The sequence below is a fragment of the Periplaneta americana genome, chromosome 5 (genome assembly GCF_040183065.1).
Source record: "Periplaneta americana isolate PAMFEO1 chromosome 5, P.americana_PAMFEO1_priV1, whole genome shotgun sequence".
Taxonomy (NCBI): domain Eukaryota; kingdom Metazoa; phylum Arthropoda; class Insecta; order Blattodea; family Blattidae; genus Periplaneta; species Periplaneta americana.
The window spans coordinates 73,352,574-73,372,033 of record NC_091121.1 but is presented as its reverse complement, the minus strand read 5'-3'; the positions used below and the strand labels follow the sequence as shown (position 1 = coordinate 73,372,033).

At 35.2% G+C, this 19,460-nt stretch overlaps 1 protein-coding gene across 1 annotated transcript in view; it reads right to left on the bottom strand.

Moving 5' to 3' along the window:
• Window positions 1–19,460, bottom strand: part of Poxn (Pox neuro) — a 376,716-nt gene that overhangs the window by 136,725 nt on the left and 220,531 nt on the right. The gene's annotated exons all lie outside the window — the stretch shown is intronic.

Genomic DNA, 19,460 nt, shown 5'->3' with positions numbered 1-19,460 from the left:
CGACATAACCACTCGGATGAACAGTAGTTATATAGATCTAAGTTTCCTGAGGTTATTGTATCAATAAAAGCCTCAAGATTGGGATAGACAGGAAATTTGCAAAGAATGAATGAGTACGAAATCCTAAAGAAAGCTATGGAGAGTAAACCTGAAGGAAAAAAATTTGGGATAGGCTTTATCTGAGAGACATTGCAGGTCGGAAGTAGAATAATAAGAGGTTGGGTTTTCAATACATTTGAAGCAAAATGCCAAATGAGAATACCCAAGTCGAGTTAGGTTTATAAAAACTTAAATATGCTGTAGAAACAAATTGTTACCATTTGTCTTTTTGGCTATTCCTGTTACGTTGGGGTCTACCGGTGTGGAGTAACGGTTGCATGTCTGACCGTGAAACGAGCGGACCAAGATTAAAATTCTAGTTAAAGTTATCTGGTTGAGGTTTCTTCCTGGGTTTTCCCTCAACCCATTACGAGGGAATGCTGGATAAGTTCCGGCACTGCACCCTGGACTCATTTTGCTGGCATTATCATTTTCATCTCACTCAAACGATAGATAACTAAGATAATCATAGCTGTTGATAAAGCGTCATAAAATAACTTACTAAAAACACGTTGGGAATTCTTGATTTGGTATTAGAAGTTTTAAAGCGCTTGGAAGGAATAAAAAAAATACATGTGGACAACTTCATCCAAAGACAGGTACGAACCGATTCTGAAGTAAACTAAATGCCGTGATACTGTAGGCAGTGCCAAGCCGAGCATCTGCCATCTATTGGTCAACTACGTAACTGTCTGACGGGATAGAGGTTCTGCGTGATGAATGTTTCCAGACCCACAGGTGTTATTCATCTGTTAACTGCAGTTTGTCGCCTATCGCAGATTCCTACTTTTTTCCTCTCACGAGGCTGGTAGGACCCCGTTCCAGACTCTAGGTAGATATTGTTATACCATCAGCCGTTCTACATTGATCGCAGCAACCCACCTGACTCTTTCACCTAGTACGCTAGATTATCTCAAACCCTCCTTGCTACTTCTCAGTGGTGGATATAGGCAATAGCACAAGCCCATTGCAATCCTTAACGAAAATAGAATTAGTTTAATTAATTACGACAGATAATAGGAATTAAAAAGTCAATGTGCAAACAAAAATGTATTATTTAATAATGAGCTCACCAGGAACTTTAACATATCATTTGTCATAATGATTATCTTTTTTTTTTTTTTTTTTTTTTCAAAATTCGTCTTTTTGTGTAACTTTAATGAGAAATTTTTTAACAAATTTTCCTTCCATATTACAGTCTTTTTTTTTTTTTGTTTTAGCAATTTTACACACACCTTCATAGCACGTCTAGATAATGTTTTTCCTTATGAATTCCGGCCTGGTTGTTGCTTTTGGTTTATTGTTAATTGTCGCTGATTTTTTTATTTTTACCATAAAGCTTGTTTTAACACGAGCAACACCTGCCAAGTGATAAAGCTTGTAACTTAAATTATCATGATTATAAATTTTATGTTGAAATTAATATGGATAGTTGCGTTAATATAATTAAAAAAAGGAGCTCAATGTTTAGAAAAACGAGAATTATATTTTAATTAACTGAACCTTAAAATACTATATGCACAATGCATATGTTCGTAATGCATCTACACAGTCCTTATTTTAGCAAGCTAGTAACACTCTTTAGCACAGCAAACATCCAATGTCCTCCGCTTTCTCACAAAAAATAAAGTATTATTCTTCCTGTTCCTTACGGAAATAATATTTCCCTGCATTTTTCGATTCACTTACTTCCTTTGAAAAAGACATTCTTCCTCATTAAGACACCGCTGGTAATCACTCCAGTGAATACATTGAAGCATGCCAACAAACCCTGCCGGTACAGCTAAACTAGGGGATGGCGATTGAGAAGTCGTGTTCTACAAGTTCTAAATGTACTACATTTTCCGAGTGCTGCATTATTCTTTTAAAAAAAATTTTTGGGTATATCCGGAAATCGAATCAAGGACCAAGCAACTTGACCACCGCTCCAAGGGGAAGGTTACCACCGATTCTGTATTACATGATGATGAGAGACTAAAGTGTGGGTTTGAATCTCGCTTGAGCTGATTTCCTGGTTGAATCTTTTCCAACTGTGAGTGAAATGTTAAGTAATCTCATGGCGAATCCTCGGTCACATCTCGTAAAAATTCCACCTTCCTATCACTAATTCCACAGACGCTAAATAAACTCGCAGCTTGTCCCAGGGTTAGTATTCTGTCAGGCGTTTTTCTTACCGTACACTATCTAGTCATCCTCTATTTCTCTCTCATAGGAACCTCTATAAATCAATTGCTGGCCACTGTCAATTTACTCAATCTATAGCGGCTACTTAATTTCGAGAAAAGACATGTAGAAATTTTAATTATGTTTCCAGCCTTGAATTATAGAAGCGTATCGGGCTGCAAATATAGAGAACAGGATTTAGATTCTCGAAAGAAAATTAGAGATTTTTTATTATTACGTATTACGCGTGTGTCTTTGGTCTTGTGTTAGTGTTGTATATACCGCCATGAGTAATGGCTAACTCGCTTAGCTTGAAGACTGTTTGGATTAGATTATTCGTAACGAAAAGTAGAAATAATTCTGCATATAATAAATAATTCTTCCGAAACATAGAAGTCTGTAGTCGTACTGGGCTGCTTATTTCTCTTCACCTTATCCGAGAAAATAAATAAAAAACAATCCTGTTACCAATTTTATTGCTTGAATATTAATACATTTTTATCTTATGGTAATATTACTTCTTGCTACGTCATATATGATTTTCTTTACGTTTTTCTGAGAATAGCCCATGTTGGCATGTTTCTACACCATCTGTTCGTGTTTCATCTGAAAAGGTTAATATTGATCTCATTACTCATTTACTCATTTTTACTTTTGGTTCTTCTTTGAGACAATTACATATTTCTCCACATAATATCATGCAAGCATTATGATATTCTTTGCAGCTTTAATTACTTGAGTGCTGGTTATTATTACTAATAGGTTATATAACTTTTCCTTAGACTTCAAGTTTACATCGAATTAGTACTTTACTTACTGCACAAATTTTCTTTTGGGTGTTGATACTTATAATTTTAGTTGTAAAGAGCTATTAATATTTAATTAAAATTATTACACTGATATTCCTAAAGTTCCTGATGCCTTTAACTAATTAAATAACGTAAAAAGTATTAAAGATAAGGATATTTCGTTCATTTGTAATCACCTTAACATCGGTTTCCATAGTTGCTCATAATTTTTCTAATGGGTAGTAAAGCTCTCTCCATTTAGTACGAGCATGTCAGGAGTTACATTCTTCAATATTTGGCGCTTGATTTGTGTACAATTTATTATTTACATAAAACTACAATAAGAAATGTAATGGCGTGATGTCGGGTGGGAGAGGGGACCAGTGTAGGGCTCCATCACGACCAATCCACCCACCGTTGAAAAAGATAAATTTGTTGTACCAAGTCTTAATGGTGTTTGCAGATAGTGAGTCCCGCTTGTACGTAGTTCTGAAGTTTCTTTGTGTTTATATTACAGATTCCCTCCTGATATATCAAGCTACGCATTGTGTTTTGTGCAGAACCTCCATTCTCCTGAATAAACTTACTACGTAAGGCGCTGCTATAGAAAATAAACATAACTAGCGGAGTATATAGAAGCTTTTTGAGTAGACAATTTTATTGCAATGCAGAAAACCGCAAGCTGTTATGTATATATTTCCGTTATTAATGAGTGAAATCCGGCAGAAACTATAGCAACAACGTGTATTTCATATGTAGTATCCTGCATAAATTGACTTCTAGATACTGAATATAAACAAAATCCATCCAAATTTTAGGAGAAATCGCCGCTCACACAGGCGGGCAGGCAGAGAGTAATAGCCAAAATCACTTTTCCGATATAGGAGTGATTTTGTAAACGCCTATTGACTGTAAAATCGGGAAATCTAGTTACATATTTTTTTGGAATAATACAATATTTTCTTTCTCTTCTTCGTATAATGAGAAATTAAGACGGACAACTTGAAGAACTTACTCAGGCATAATTCGCCGACAGGCATAATTGGACTATCTACAACAACTAATTAAAACATCATGTCACTGGTCTCGAAATGGATCGAGATTTATGTCAGTATAGTCGAGTGAACTACTAACTACGTGGAATGCAATTCAGTATTAATCAGTGGGAAATCCCAGAGGGCGTTCGTGAGTTTATCATCAGGCTGTAAATCGTGCATCGATGTCAGTGCTACAGGGGACAGGTTTTTAATGTCAATAACTTTGTTTCCTAATGTACCACACACGAGGAACGTTGACGGCGACACGACAGGGATACGGATAAACATCAGCATACATATTTTATTTGTTCCATCGTCAACAATTTTTAAAATGTAACCACACTGACTATGGTGTACGTAACGTAAAAATGCGAAGCTTTGGCATGTGTGAAAACCGTTGTCTTAAGTTCGAATCTTGCGGAGAACTTAGATGTTTTCTGTTCTCGGGGAGAGCTGTTCGAAATCGTTTTAAACTGTAGGCCTACATTTTCCAGCTAAAATGATAAACCAATGTGTTTCGGTTATTTATTTAAGTAAGGAAACCGGAGGTTCACTGCCGCCCTCACATAAGCCCACAACCGGTCCCTATCCTGTGCAAGATTAATCCAGTCTCTATCATCATATTCCACCTCCCTCAAATCCATTTTAATATTATCCTCCCATCTGTTCTCGGTCTCCCCAAAGGTCTTTTCCCCTCCTGTCTCCCAACTAACACTATATATGCATTTTTTATGTGTTTTGGTTATTTATTTTAAAACTATTTTTATTACAGAAAGTTAAAATGTTCTCAAGAAGATGTTTTTTTAACGAATGCCTATTTTTTTTTACCAAATTATAGCTGAAAATTATCAGAAAATTAGTTTACAAAAAATTATTAAAATTTGATAGTCATAAATCAAACAGTATTTGAAAAAAGTTCACCTAAATGAGTGCACACAAGAAAAAATGGAACATAATGCAGCCCTAAATCTTTTTCATAAACAAACTTGTGAAAAATATTATTGCAAATTTAATAAAAATATTTAGTATTTAGTATTTATTTATTTATTTATTTAATCTGGTAGAGATAAGGCCGTCAGGCCTTCTCTGCCCCTCTACCAGGAGATTCCAACTATAATATAAAGAATAAAATTACAATTAGTATTAAATTTACAATTACAATAAAAATCAAAGTACGGAAAGATTACCTGACTAATGAAAGCTAGATAATTTATCAACAGTAATCTCACTAGACGTTTTGATTTATCTAGATAAAATCAAAACTCGAGTGGGATTTAATTGACTATTACACGATTAGAAGAAAGTATATAAAGATTAGAAGTAACGAAGTACTCCAATACAATAAAATATTAATTGACTTACGAAAATACAACTGTCTTCAAATGTATTATTGTACCATCTCAACATTACAAATATTAGGCCTACGCTAGATGCATGCTAGATGGCAGTAGTGAGCAATGCCTTCTCGTCGAGAAGTTCTCGATCTATTATACACGATGGCAATGTTACTAGTCAAGAAGGCTTTGTTGATTCAGTTTCATTTTTATTAAAATGCAACATTCCACTTCAATTATCCGAATCCCAGTAATCAACGTCACTTGGCAGATGATTTTCAATAAATCTTAATATTAAACAATCTCTGATACGTGAATATCCATAATATCATATAGCACAAGCTATAACATAACCTAACTAATGTACACAAGTGTTAGAAAAGTTTTAATTAACGACGATGACATAAAAAATAAACATGAATAATTTTAAAAAGAGTAATTATTGAATGTACAATTTTCAAATTTGAATGTGGTTGGTGGTTCAATTGATGTTATATTGGACGTGTGCGTAATAGAAGTGGAACTCGTTGATTTAGGCCTGCATGGTGTATTCAACTTATTCAGAATTTCCGAATGAATCATTTTAAAAGGAATAATTATTGAATGTACAATTTTCAAATTTGAATGTGGTTGGTGGTTCAATTGATGTTATATTGGACGTGTGCGTAATAGAAGTGGAACTCGTTGATTTAGGCCTACATGGTGTATTCAACTTATTTAGAATTTCCGAATGGTGCTCTTCATTTATTTGTAAATCGGATTTCAGAAGATGCATAGGTATGATCAGTGATTTTTATTAATTCTTGTTCTTGAATGCCAATGCGAGTCATATTTGAAACTGCTGTGCATCGACTGGAGTGGTTTGTAATTTTATATATATATTTTTTGACGTCCAGACCAGCGCAATTTCAAATGTTGGCAAACAAAGAAACAAATGCTAGGGACGCGATAAAATTAAACAAATGCTAGGGACGCGTTAAATTGTGCGATAAGCAGCCATGATTGGTTGAAATACGTCCTTTCGTACGGTTTTATTGGTCAAAAGTAGTATGACGCAGTAAGAGTGTAATAGTCATAGAAAAACAAAGAATATTTTATATTTACTGAATTACAAATTAAACCTAGAATAACAAAATTGTATAGTGATGAAATTACTGGATATTGCAATATTTTGTGATAGATTAAGGAAACTATTTACAAGAAATCAATTACTGACCAAGTGCCTAGTAAGTTTGCGTTTGAAAAATACGAAGAGGAGGAAGAATAAGATCGTATTTTACCTTAACTCAATCTCTTCTACATCAATACACTGGTCCACACTTGTGGAGTAACGGTTAGCGCGACTGGCCGCGAAACCAGGTGGTCCGGGTTCGATTCCCGGAAGGGGCAAGTTACTTGGTTGAGGTTTTTGCGGGGTTTTCCCACAACCCAATATGAGCAAGTGCTGGGTAACTTTCGGTGCTGGACCCTGCACTCATTTCACCGGCATTATCATCTTCATCTCATTCAGACGCTAAATAACCTAAGATATTCATAAAGTGTCGTAAAGTAGCCTATTAAAATAAAAAAAAAATCGATACACTGAAAAAATTATGCCTTTCGAATTTGTTGAAGGAAAACAAATCTATTTGTAGGATGGAATTCTTACGTAGCAAAGGATGCTGAACTTCCAAGAACTCATCTCCGCCCACGTCTCGACTAGGCGCCGTGGCCGGTAGCCACCAACAATCCACACCCGTGACAAATGACAATAGCCCTGCCATGCAAGCCAGCAATTAATTGGCAGGCTTAATCATTAAATAGAGGCTAGGGCTTATGAGCTCCACACACACCTGTAATTATGGTGCAGCAGCATCAGCAGCACGGTTGTTATTTACGGACACTTCCCCACGCGTGATGATAGTCTTTGTGCTCTTATAAACACACAGGACGGCGGGCCTCGAACACACACGGGGCAGATTCAGAATTTGATGGAACATGAGTTTATCAGGCATTTCCGTTTAATATCTCAAAACAAATTAAGGCTTTAAAAACATAATGAAATGGCGTTGGCATTTTATAACTGAAATTCCACATACAGTAAATATGAAATTAACAGATATGTAAATTCATTTTCGCAGGCTGTTATGCTAGGAATATTATAGAAGATAGTTGAGTACCTTCTGCTGTGGACATGGAGGATTTGTTCTTTTAAAAGTTAAGCCTGCTCTGTGTGTTAAAATTTTATGGACGTAGGTTCCATTCTCGGCAGTAAAGTGTATTTTTCTCCACTCCATTAATAGATGGAAACAAGTACAGAATTAACACACACTCAGATCAAAATAATTCGTGAGAAAATAGAATCTACCAGACTAAATTGACAACATGATCTCAGAGGCCTACTGAGATCATAGAAAACTAAAATAAATTCATTTAACGTGTGTAGTTCAACTCAATACAACTGAATTGCTTGACATTAGCAAATACGGTCTATCTCTATTTTCAATTTGAAATAAATGTACTTACTATAGTAATTGAGGGCTTTGCCGGAAGAAAGGCGGATAGACCTCTACGCCCTTCTTCGGGAAAACGGTTTAAAATGTAGTGAATAATTCGCTAATTATAGTAGCGAAATTTTGTTTTGATTGTACTGTACATACCTGCAGGACAGGGCTGCGTGCGTGCGTGCGTGCGTGATTTAGTCAGTCAGACTACAAGTAGAGCTAGTGCTACGCGTTACCGCATACTGTACTGTGTGTGTTTTCTCTTGGTAGAGACTAAGCAAATATATATAGTTCAATTTAGTCAGTCCAGTTGTTTCCTTTGACTGCTTTTTATGTTCATTATTGTTCTTGCTTTAAGAACAAACTTATGAAACTCATAGATTCAGACGGAAATATTTTATGTTCTATAAAGAGATTTGTTACAATATTCAGATTTTTGGGCTTATTGTTATCAGAATTATACAAAGAATAAATTTTGTTTATTTATGTTCACACAAAATGGAGATTTTCTTTTTCTGTTATATTCAGGAATTTTGCTTTGCGTACTTAATGTCTACTCAGTACATCTGAAATAATGTAAATTACTTTGGAAGTAGATAATAAATGTCATAAAATGTATCTTTGTTTCAATTCCGTGTGAAATTTAAATCTAAAATCTACATTAAATCCCCTAAGCAAATCATTATATGGATAAAGGGCGTATAGACCGAAGTTTTATATGGTACAAATATAAGGAAATTTAATAATATAAATTGCCTAAATGCTACAAAACATTTATACTCGCTAAGATTTTTAATTTAATGTATAATTTTGTTCACTATCTGTATAACATTTTATTCAGGTGCGTTTTAAAATCTTAGATTGCTTGTATCTCAATTCACCATATTGACGTATACGCCCTTTTTCCGGCAAACCCCTCAATTCCTCGCAGAAAAGTACCTCTACTTCGCATCACTTGTTGCTCCTTGTCATTCATGACTTTGAACTATGAGTATGTTACCCCGGTACTTGTTTATGATCGTTCACCTCTGCTGGCATATGTGGCAGTAGTAGACTGGTTGGCCTTCGACCTCCATAGTCTGTTGCAACACGAATTTATTTATGACTCAAATAGCAGCATGTCAGACTACAAATCCAGAAAACTTAGTGTCACCTGTTGACTGGAAAATGTAGATATCTTTCTTCAATTGGGACTAGACGTTCTTCATTTGTCCTGTATTATTGTAACGATGATTACACGACTCTTTAACCATATCATTGTGGAGTCCCGCTGTTAATGTTTGTCCAGTCTTGGTTCACAATGCTGTATGAGAACGGATCGAAACTAAGAATCCTATCCTTAAAAGTGACGAAAGTATGTGGCAGTTTTATTTCTCTTTGAATACGTCTTCAACGTATAATATAATCGCCACTTTCATTACACACTGTTGCTGGCTTTATGCCCAAGTGTTAAATTTCTATGCATCTCTTGTACGTTGTATCAACTTTTTATGACAGCAGTTTGTTTACACTTAGGTCATAAATCGATATTTAGTATTAGAATATTGCCCTGCCTAGTTCAATGAAGTTGATAACTTAATTTTTGACGTAGTTAAATGTTTAGTACCAACTATATCACAAGAAATTTCCTAGTATGTAAGCACTTCACGTTGAGCACATAAAACTTGTATAAAATGACATAATAATTAAAGGAATGGTCACTCCAGGCTATGCACATCAGTGGCCATATAGAAAAAACGCTTCTGTAGGAAACCCTTACTCATAAAAAAAGGGAGTATTTTTCTTGCATCATAAAACTTATCTGATGGTATAACAGATCCTATTGATCAAGAAACGTGCATGGCCTGATGGCAGCAAAGTAATCGTTTTATATCTACAGGGCGTTTGTAAAAGAGTTTGTTTTCAACATTCTGTGAAGTAATGGATGCACTGTCTGTATAAAGATATACGTCAGACTAAAGTAACTTTATGGGCAAGCTGCCACATTAAAGTTATTGATAAACACATTGATCCAGTTTAGCATGTTGGAATAATTCAAGCCTACATTTCATGTCCTGAGGTTCGGAAATAACGGATAACGGATTTTTTACGTCAGTAACAAGTTCAAAATTGTTATGTATAGCATCAACATATGTTAGAGCAAGACTGGAAATTTTGATCTTTATGCCTATGAAATTCTATTTTAAATCTGATCTTTCCGACATCATAACTTATTAAATATCGCTTTTTCTTCCTCGGTGGGTAGGCTACTTTTATAGAAAATAGAAAGTTTGTAGTAGCGTTATTTAACTTAATGGTACTTGTATTTGGGTTGTTATCTGAAGAGCCGTCAAGCTTCTTTCTATGAGACTTTCCAGTGATAAGAATGTCCCCGGAGTGAGTTACAAGCCCAAAGCAGATTGTAAATGGAACGACTACAAAACAAATAGGTCTACAGAAATTTTGGAAGAATTAAAAATGACATCACTCATTTAAAGTTTGTGTGACTGCAACCTCTGTATATTTTTGTGTGGCTTTACTTTGTTCATACTGTTTTTTTCTCTCTCTCTTTATTTTTTGTGTAGCGTTATTTTATATATAGTGTATTTTTTTCTGTTTATTTCTATTATTGTATTTGTATTCCTGGTGTTGTGGAAGAGAAGGCCTGATGGCCTTGACTACACCAGAATAAATAAATAAATAAATAAATAAATAAATAAATAAATAAATAAATAAATAAATAAATAAATAAATAAATAAATAAATAAATAAATAAATAAATAAATAAATAAATAAATCAGCCAGTGAACAAATTTTAAATTATAAGTCAAAGTGGATACAACATGTAAATAGGATGCTCCCCAACAAATATCCTAGATTACTAAAAAAATTACACCCCGGCGGGTACAAGAAACCTTGTAAGACCACTGAAGAGACTTCTTGATCTCTAACATGAGACCGGTTCGGGCCAATATGCGGCCCAACTCGTTGGAAGATAGATGATGATGATGATGATATTTAGATTACACCTAGGATTAAAAAGGTATTAATATTACAGTAAAATAAATAGGGTTAATTATCTATAAAAATAATGAAGAATTTGTCAAATAATTTTAGGATTTTGGCGAACCTTGATATTCTCCATATAGGTTAATGTTAAAATTATTTGATAATTACTTAATAATTGGAGGAGAACGCTGATTATGTACAGTAGTGGCAAAAAAATTCGGACCGACCCTTGTAGCTGATTTCAGAGCCTTGTTCACAGTGACAGCACGATAGACTGGTAACTAAGAATCTCGTGGTTCGAATCCTCGTACTATGCCGCAGAAAGCCATCAATTTGCTCTTAACTATTATTATTATTGTTATTATTATTATTATTGTTATTATTATTGTTATTATTATTATTGATAGGCTATTATTATTATTGTTATTATTATTATTATTATTATTATTATTATTGATAGGCTATTATTGTTATTGTTGTTATTATTGCTAGGCTATTATTATTATTATTATTATTATTATTATTATTATTATTATTATTATTATTATTATTGACAATTTTATTTGAAACATAGGTATAAGGAAATAGATTTGGAAGTAAATCTCGAAAACACAAAGTACAGTATATGCACAGTCTAGTAGACTATATACAGTCACGAAGCTCGATACGTAGTAAATATGCATCCATAGATAGTTGATAACCCCTAGGATCGCTATTATCGCCTATTTACAGATATTGCGAAATAGTACCTGCACGGTCAATTCTTCCTAGCACCCTCACAACTCAAGCTTCGTGACTGTATATACTAATCTGCGGTATATGATTATTAGGTCTCGGATTTTTAGACACTTAAAAACTAACTTTTAGGCACCTAAAATAGGCCTGAATTTATGTATATAGGCACTAAAACATAGTTTTAGGCACCTAAAAATACAATTTCAAGCAGCTAAAAATGTAATTTCTATCCACACAAACTACAGCAACTATAAAATGCATTTAATTAGTGAGAATTAAGCATTAAGGTATACAGTGACAAAAACAGTAAAGAAATATTGCTGTTAGAAACTTTATTTTTAAGTCTTAAATTATGTAGGCTATATCGGTACGTCATTTTTAAATAATTCATCGGCCTCATTGCTCTAAGGCTGCTAATACAAGTATTCATACTACAATTAAATTAATTAATTTATCAATGAAGTTACAATTAACATTATTCGTAATTGGCGTTGCAATACATAACAACGTTTATCTCTAATTTTCTACTGTGAAAGTTGACCTTTTCTTAGGCAGAAACATTTTATAAGCGAAAAAATTCTTCCCAATGATGATCCTCCCGATTCATCACATTCCTACTCTCTGCTCAAGTGCTCAACAAAACCAGACACCTTCCAGGAATTTCTTCATTCCTACAACTAAATTATTACAGGACATTTGAACCATACTCACCCAATGCCATTTAAAACTTTCCCTTTCACTGCTATACTAAAATTAAAAAATATATACGTAACAAATAGAAATAGGCAATTTTAGGCGCTATAACCTTAAAATAGGTCTCAATGTGCAAAATAATCATTTTAGGCACCATAAAAACAGATTTCAAACGTTCATATTTTATATAAAATATGAAGACTGATATTTAACTAGTTGTAGTTTATCCCTACAGAAAGAAATAGGCATTCAACCTAAAATCAGAGGTCTAATAATTATGTCCAGATCAGAACGTAGTATGAAATGGAAATATGAAAATTGAAAATGTATTCTTTGTTAAGGATGGAAAAATTCAAATATCTTAAAGCAACAACAACAAATATAAATAAAACTCGGGAGGAAATTAAGCGCAGAATAAATATGGAAAATGCCTGCTATTATTCGCTTAAGAAGCTTTTGCCATCTAGTTTGATTAAAAAAAATTGAAAGTTAGAATTTATAAAACAGTTTTAATAACACTTACAAATATAAGAGTAAATAATTACAGTGGTAACTCCTCTAAATAACATTAAGGACAAAAATATTGTTGTGTATGGTTCTGAAACTTGGACTCTCACTTTGAGAGAGGACCAGAGGTTAAGGGTGTTCGAGAATAAGGTACTTAGGAAAATATTTGGGGCTAAGAGGGGTGAAGTTGGAGGAGAATGGAGAAAGTTACACAACGGAGAACTGTACGCATTTTATTCTTCACCTAATCCAAATGGGCAGGATATGTAGCACGTATGGGTGAATCCAGAAATGCGTATAGAGTGTTAGTTGGGAGGCCTGAGGGGGAGGAAAAGACCTTTGGGGAGGCCGAGACGTAGATGGGAAGTTAATATTAAAACGGATTTGAGGGAAGTGGGATATGATGACAGGGGCTGGATTAATCTTACTCATGATCAGGACCGATGACGGGCGTATGTGAGTGTGGTAATGAACCTGCGGGTTTTCTAAAAGCCAATTGTTAGTAAATATTATTATTATTATTATTATTATTATTATTATTATTATTATTATTATTATTATTATTATTATTATTATTATTAATTGAAGTAATTCAGAGACTTTGTAAGACTGGGAATAAGAAGAATTATGATCTCTGTTGAGAACAGAACGCAACAAAATACCTTTCTCGGGACGAAGAATACGAGATATTATGTAGGCTCAGTATATTTAATAGTACAGTAGACGCTTGGAACATTTTGGCAGTTACCCAGAAGCACATCAGTAATACATGAAATATAATATTTGAAAATGAAGCTTATGTAAGTAGTTTATTACGTTCTGTCTTCATACGCATTTTCGTGCAGTTATTAATGATACTGCAAGCGGGCAGATGTAACCCGTTGCCATAGAGTTTAGTCACCGACAGTCTGACAGGCTACGTATTGCCTTGGCTTTAACAAAGTACCGCCACCATTTGAGTCTTCTTAATTTGAGACACTGCGGATTGCCTCATTCACAGGACTCGCTATAAATTTGTCTGAATTTCCAACATGCTTCTTGGTATGGCATTAGTTTTTCTAATGCATATTATTGCCTTCCCTCAGGCTAAGTTAAAAATTATGCACCTGCGTTGTTGAGAGTCGTCATAAAATGACTTAAAACATTTATAATTAGTGTACATATGTACTGTATTATAGAAATATAACTGCGTAAGGTAGCCTTTGCGAGAGGAGCTGGGTAGGCAGTTGACATTGTCCGATAGCAATGTTTCAGCAGGTCAAGGACCATTCTGTTAGAAATCTCTATAATACTGATGTAAATGTCTACATTCTTAAGAGTACATTACGATTTCCAATGCGGATCACTACACTTTATTGTTTCGATTGATCTCGGGTTATAGATACAACAACAATTTTAAACATTATTCAAGTCTGCTTCACAGGGAGCAATACCCGAAAGCCAGATTTGGATAATATATAGGCTACATCACTGTAGCTACATTAACAAAAAAAAACACGTTTCAAGTCACACAGATATTGTGTGCACTCGAAGTTGGGTTTCTGGCGCCTTGTCAGCCCACTTGTGTAGGTATAAAGGGAAAAATTGGACGGCGTCGGGTGTAGTTCGTGGGTAGCTCAGTCGATAGAGCATTCGTGCGCTAAGCGAAGGATCCCCTGATCGATATCCGACCCCGGAACAATTTTTCCCTTGAAATTATTCAAGTCTGCTTCACAGGGAGCTATACCTGAAAGCCAGATTTGCATAATATATGTCACTGTAGGTACGTTAACAGAAAACCACATTTCAAGTCACACAATGTTTGTGTGGACTCAAAGTTAAGTTTCTGGCACCTTGTCAGCCCACTTGAGTTGTGTGGATATAAAGGGAAAAATTGGACGCAGTAGGGTGTAGTTCCTGGGTAGCTCAGTCGGTAAAGCATTTCTGCGCCAAGCGAAGGGTCCTGGGATCGATACCCGGCCTCGGAACAATTTTTCCCTTGAAATTATTCAACAATTTTAAATTTGTGCACTTCCTGTAATTTACATAATTAAGTCGACGTGCATCATTACATATCGTCGGCTTACTTCTAAAACCCTTTCAGTCCAATTTTTCTCGAATGTCGAAATATGTGGGTATTTTGAAAACTTGCAGTTGTACGAATGTTTATGTATTTCATAAATAACAAATGCTTAACCGTTAGCTTTTTTTAACTTGTTATTTAATGACGCTGTATCAACTACTAGGTTATTTAGAGTCGATTGGATTAGTGATAGGGAGATGGTATTTGGCGAAATGAGGCAGAGGATTTTCCATAGATTACCTGACATTTGCCTTACGTTTGGGGAAAACTTCGAGAGAAAACCCAATCAGATAATCAGCCCGAGCGGGAATCGAACCCGCGTCCAAGCGCAACTCCGGATCAGAAGAGAAGTGCCTTAGCCGGCAGAGCTACGCCGGTGACCAACAGTTAGCAGGAATATAGAAAGAATAATAAGTTATTTTGCTCTCTTGTACATTTTCCTCAAGAGATTTTAAAAGTAAGCCAACGATATAGAGGACCGTGGAGTAGTAGTCTTGGTTTGTCTTTTACGAGAGCTGGACTCGGGACGGGTCCTTAAACTTAGACACGCTTTGGCTCTTTGTGCGCCCTATATATGCAATTTCAATGTCAGATGGGTGACCTGGGTGGCATTCGTGAATCCGATGCTGATAGGTGGGCCATCCTACCTCAGCCCCTGATAGCCAGATACCATCCGTACACTAATAGCCTGATAAGCCGCAGAGGCCTGGAGCTGCAAGCCCTTCAGCATCGGAAATCCGTACTAGACTTCACCTCAGCCTGTTTTACTATTGCAGGATGATATATGTGGAATGAGGGGAGGTGGAGTGTGTTGGTGGAATGATTGAGGGAAACGGGAGTATCCCAATGTAAACCCTCCGCAACATCTACTTTGTTCACCATAAATTCTATCATTAGGGAACGAACCCGTGTTGCCTAGATGGAAGACCAGCAAGCACTTGAGTCACAGAAGCGGCGTGAAGTAGTAGTGATCGTGGTAGTGATGGTAGTAGTAATAGTAGTAATATTTTATTTGACAACGCTTTGAACTACAGAAATTATTCAGATTCGTAATTGTGAGAAATAACCGAGACAGTGACAGGATTTTTTTTTCTTTTTGCATGCCACAGTTTAAATATACGACACGGTACCCAGGACATAGGGCCTAATTCTCTCCTGGAGAAATTCATGCTAAGGACCTTATTGTCCTTTAAAATATATCGCTTTCCTATAGATTTGAACCCACGAACCTCGGATCCTATCCTAGTGTACAGCTCATGCATTTTGTGAAGACACTCGCGATGCGCAGTAGGGGAACAACGTTTCTGTGAAGGGGGTAGGATAGAAGGGAAGGTCGGGCGTGTGTCTACAGAGTTCAAGAAACAGGCTAACCTATTTCCCTATAATTCGTAAGGAGACTCATCCGATCTTGTGCGCAGATCTGTAGAAAGAGTGGGGGAGTGTCTGTACATAATGCATGAGCTGTAGTAATGGATAGACTACCGTTGGCGAGTAGGGCTGTGGATTCAAAATGAACACTCTCTTACTCTTTCCTATCAGAGGTCTCTACAGTATTTGTCTTTGTGATATGTTATCATTATGCTTGAAGTCTCTTCAGATACAAGAAACATATCAAATTTATTAACCCACGTAGTAATTTGTACGACTCTCGAAAAATTTGCCACGAATTTCGACAATGAATTTTCCGCCAGGTGTCAGCTCCACCAAAAAGGAATTGGAGTAGAACTCTACGAGGAACGCACCTACCAACTCTTGGGTCAGAAATCGTAAAAGTCTCTCCTTTTAAAAAATGTTAGCCAGTGTTTCCGCCGTTCGCTTCGTACCGGACAATTTTGGACTATAACCTCCGTAGGCATTGTCACAGGAAGAAAGAAACATTCGCCCATATCTTAGGGTCCTGTCCAACACCCTACTCGGTTTGGTTCTTAGTTTCTTCACTCTCTTCGGAATGGCACCCAGATGCTGTCCACTATTGTCCTTCGATTTCACTGAGGTCATATTCTACTGCGTCTGCTGAATTACGTTTTGCGCCACTCCTATTTCTTCTTAAGATGACGTTATAAACGCTAATATTTATTGAAAGCTTATTAAAATGTTTGCTTTACATGTTCTGATACAAACTAAGTTATCCGAATGGGCGAACATTAGTGTTATGGCATAGTCCAATAGAGTGAAAGTTAGGACTTAGATACATATTACACTACAGACAAAAATAAGAATTAGATTGTAATAACAAGTATTAGAAAATAATAAACAATACCAATAAAATAACAGTAATAATAAAGTTGGTAAAATAGATATAATATTGATAAACGAGAGAAAGATAACACATATTCATAAAGGCCTATTGTCATCCAGCAGACAGTAATAATATTACTAATGAATAATTATATCCTATGTGAATAGCAAAATTAGTGCATAAGGAACTAAAACGTGCCACCAGCGTAGCTCAAGCGGTAGCACGTTTGCCTGCTGATCCGGAGTTGCGCTCGGATGTAGGTTGTATTCTCGCTTGGAATGATTGCCTGGTTGGGATTTTCCGAAAATTTTCCCAGTCACAAGACGAATGTCAGGTAATCTGTGGCGAATCCTCGGTCTTATCTTGCCAAATATCATCTCACTATAACCAATTCGATCGATGCTAAATAACATAGTGGTTGATACAGCGTCTTTAAATAACTACGTAAAAAATTAAAACGTCATATAATCAATTATTTTTTTTAATTTAAACATGTAATTATTTAGCTCTGGATAATTTTTCAGTACCGCCATTTCCCATAACTATGGTCCTCGATCACAACTATGGTCCATTGAAATTTTGTACTCCATAACGCAGTACCTCGTTTATCTATATTTTTGCTGTACTGTAGTTTGAAGTCAAGTCACTGCAGCTATCTACGTACGGTGTATGTAACTTTTACAATGTTCTTTAAATAATTGTATCGTGGGACATAGTTGTGTTCTAGGATCATAGTTATGGGAAATGACTGTCCTGAATTGTATCCTAATTTTAGCCCATAATTTCTACTCTATTATTATTATTATTATTATTATTATTATTATTATTATTATTATTACTATTATTATTGGAGAAAAATTCGTTCCGGCACCGAGAATCGAACCCAGAACCTCCCAGTTTTCCATGCTAAGCGCTCTTTCTAAAGCCTTTGTTTTTCTGAACCAACTCATGCGACGTGCTAGGTGCGAGGCCCGAGAGATAGTGAGTGGTTTCTATAACTGCGAGATGCGAGGTCTGCGCACCTCGCAGTTATAGAAACCACTCACTATCTCTCGTGTAGTCCGGATTTGTGCGAGGCGTGCTCGCACCTAGCACGTCGCATTCGTCGGTTCAGAAAAACCAAGGCTTAACTGAGCTAAGCCGAGACCAGTTTCATTGCACCGGCCGAACCTTCCTCCTTTGTATTTTCAATGGCCTACTACCTGCATTTTAGATGTATGTCATGTATGCAAGAGTGCATATTTGAATGACTTTATTGCCATTTTCGACAACAGTTTATTGAATACTGTTAAGGGGAATTGGACGTTATCGCATGCAAAGTAATGGTAAAAATAGCCTATCTTCAAGCAGTCATAAATGTAATACTATTTATCACAGCTATTTCATTTTTTTAGTGATATAGATATATATATATATATATATATATATATATATATATATATATATATACATTAAACTTTAAAATGAAAAAAGAATGGTTAATCTAGTGTAAATCTTACCCTTAAATTCATTTTTGAATTTAAACATATGTTTTATATAAATTCACTACATATCTGTGATTAGGTACACTCTATTCACTTATCATAGCACACATTGAATTAAAATTTTGGCCACTTACTGCTAACAGATACTAAAACATACCCTACTAAAATTATTAAAATATCTGTAATATTATGGGCATAGGGCTTATACTAATCTTCAATATTTTTTAAATTTATTGACGGTGATGATTACTATAAGCCCTATGCCCATAATATTACAGATATATGAATAATTTTAGTAGGGTATGTTTTAGTATCTATTAGCAGTAAGTGGTCAAATTTTCAATTCAATATGTGTTATAATAAGTGAATAGAGTGTACCTAATCACAGACATGTAGTGAATTTATAAAAAAAAATTGTGCTTAATTAAAAACATTAATTTAAGGATACAGATTTACTCTAGAGTCACCATTCTTTTTCATTTTAAAGCTTAATATGTATACACACATAGCTAACAAAAATGAAAAACCACTGATAAATAGTAGACTATTATATGTATGACTGCTAGAAGATAGGCTATTTTTACCATTATTTTGCATGCGATAATGACCAACTCCCCTTAACATTGATATACATATCCATATATGAGGCCTCACTGTCCTCAATGAATAATCAAGACTACCTATTGACAATCTTATTAACTTTGTACTTGTATAATGAAGTTAGTACGTACAATGTACAGTACATTGCAAATTGCATAAGATAACATGTGGACATATTTTAAGTGCATACGTAATAGTTACTTCAGGCCACTTAAAACAATTTCCGACATAATACAATGATTCTAAAA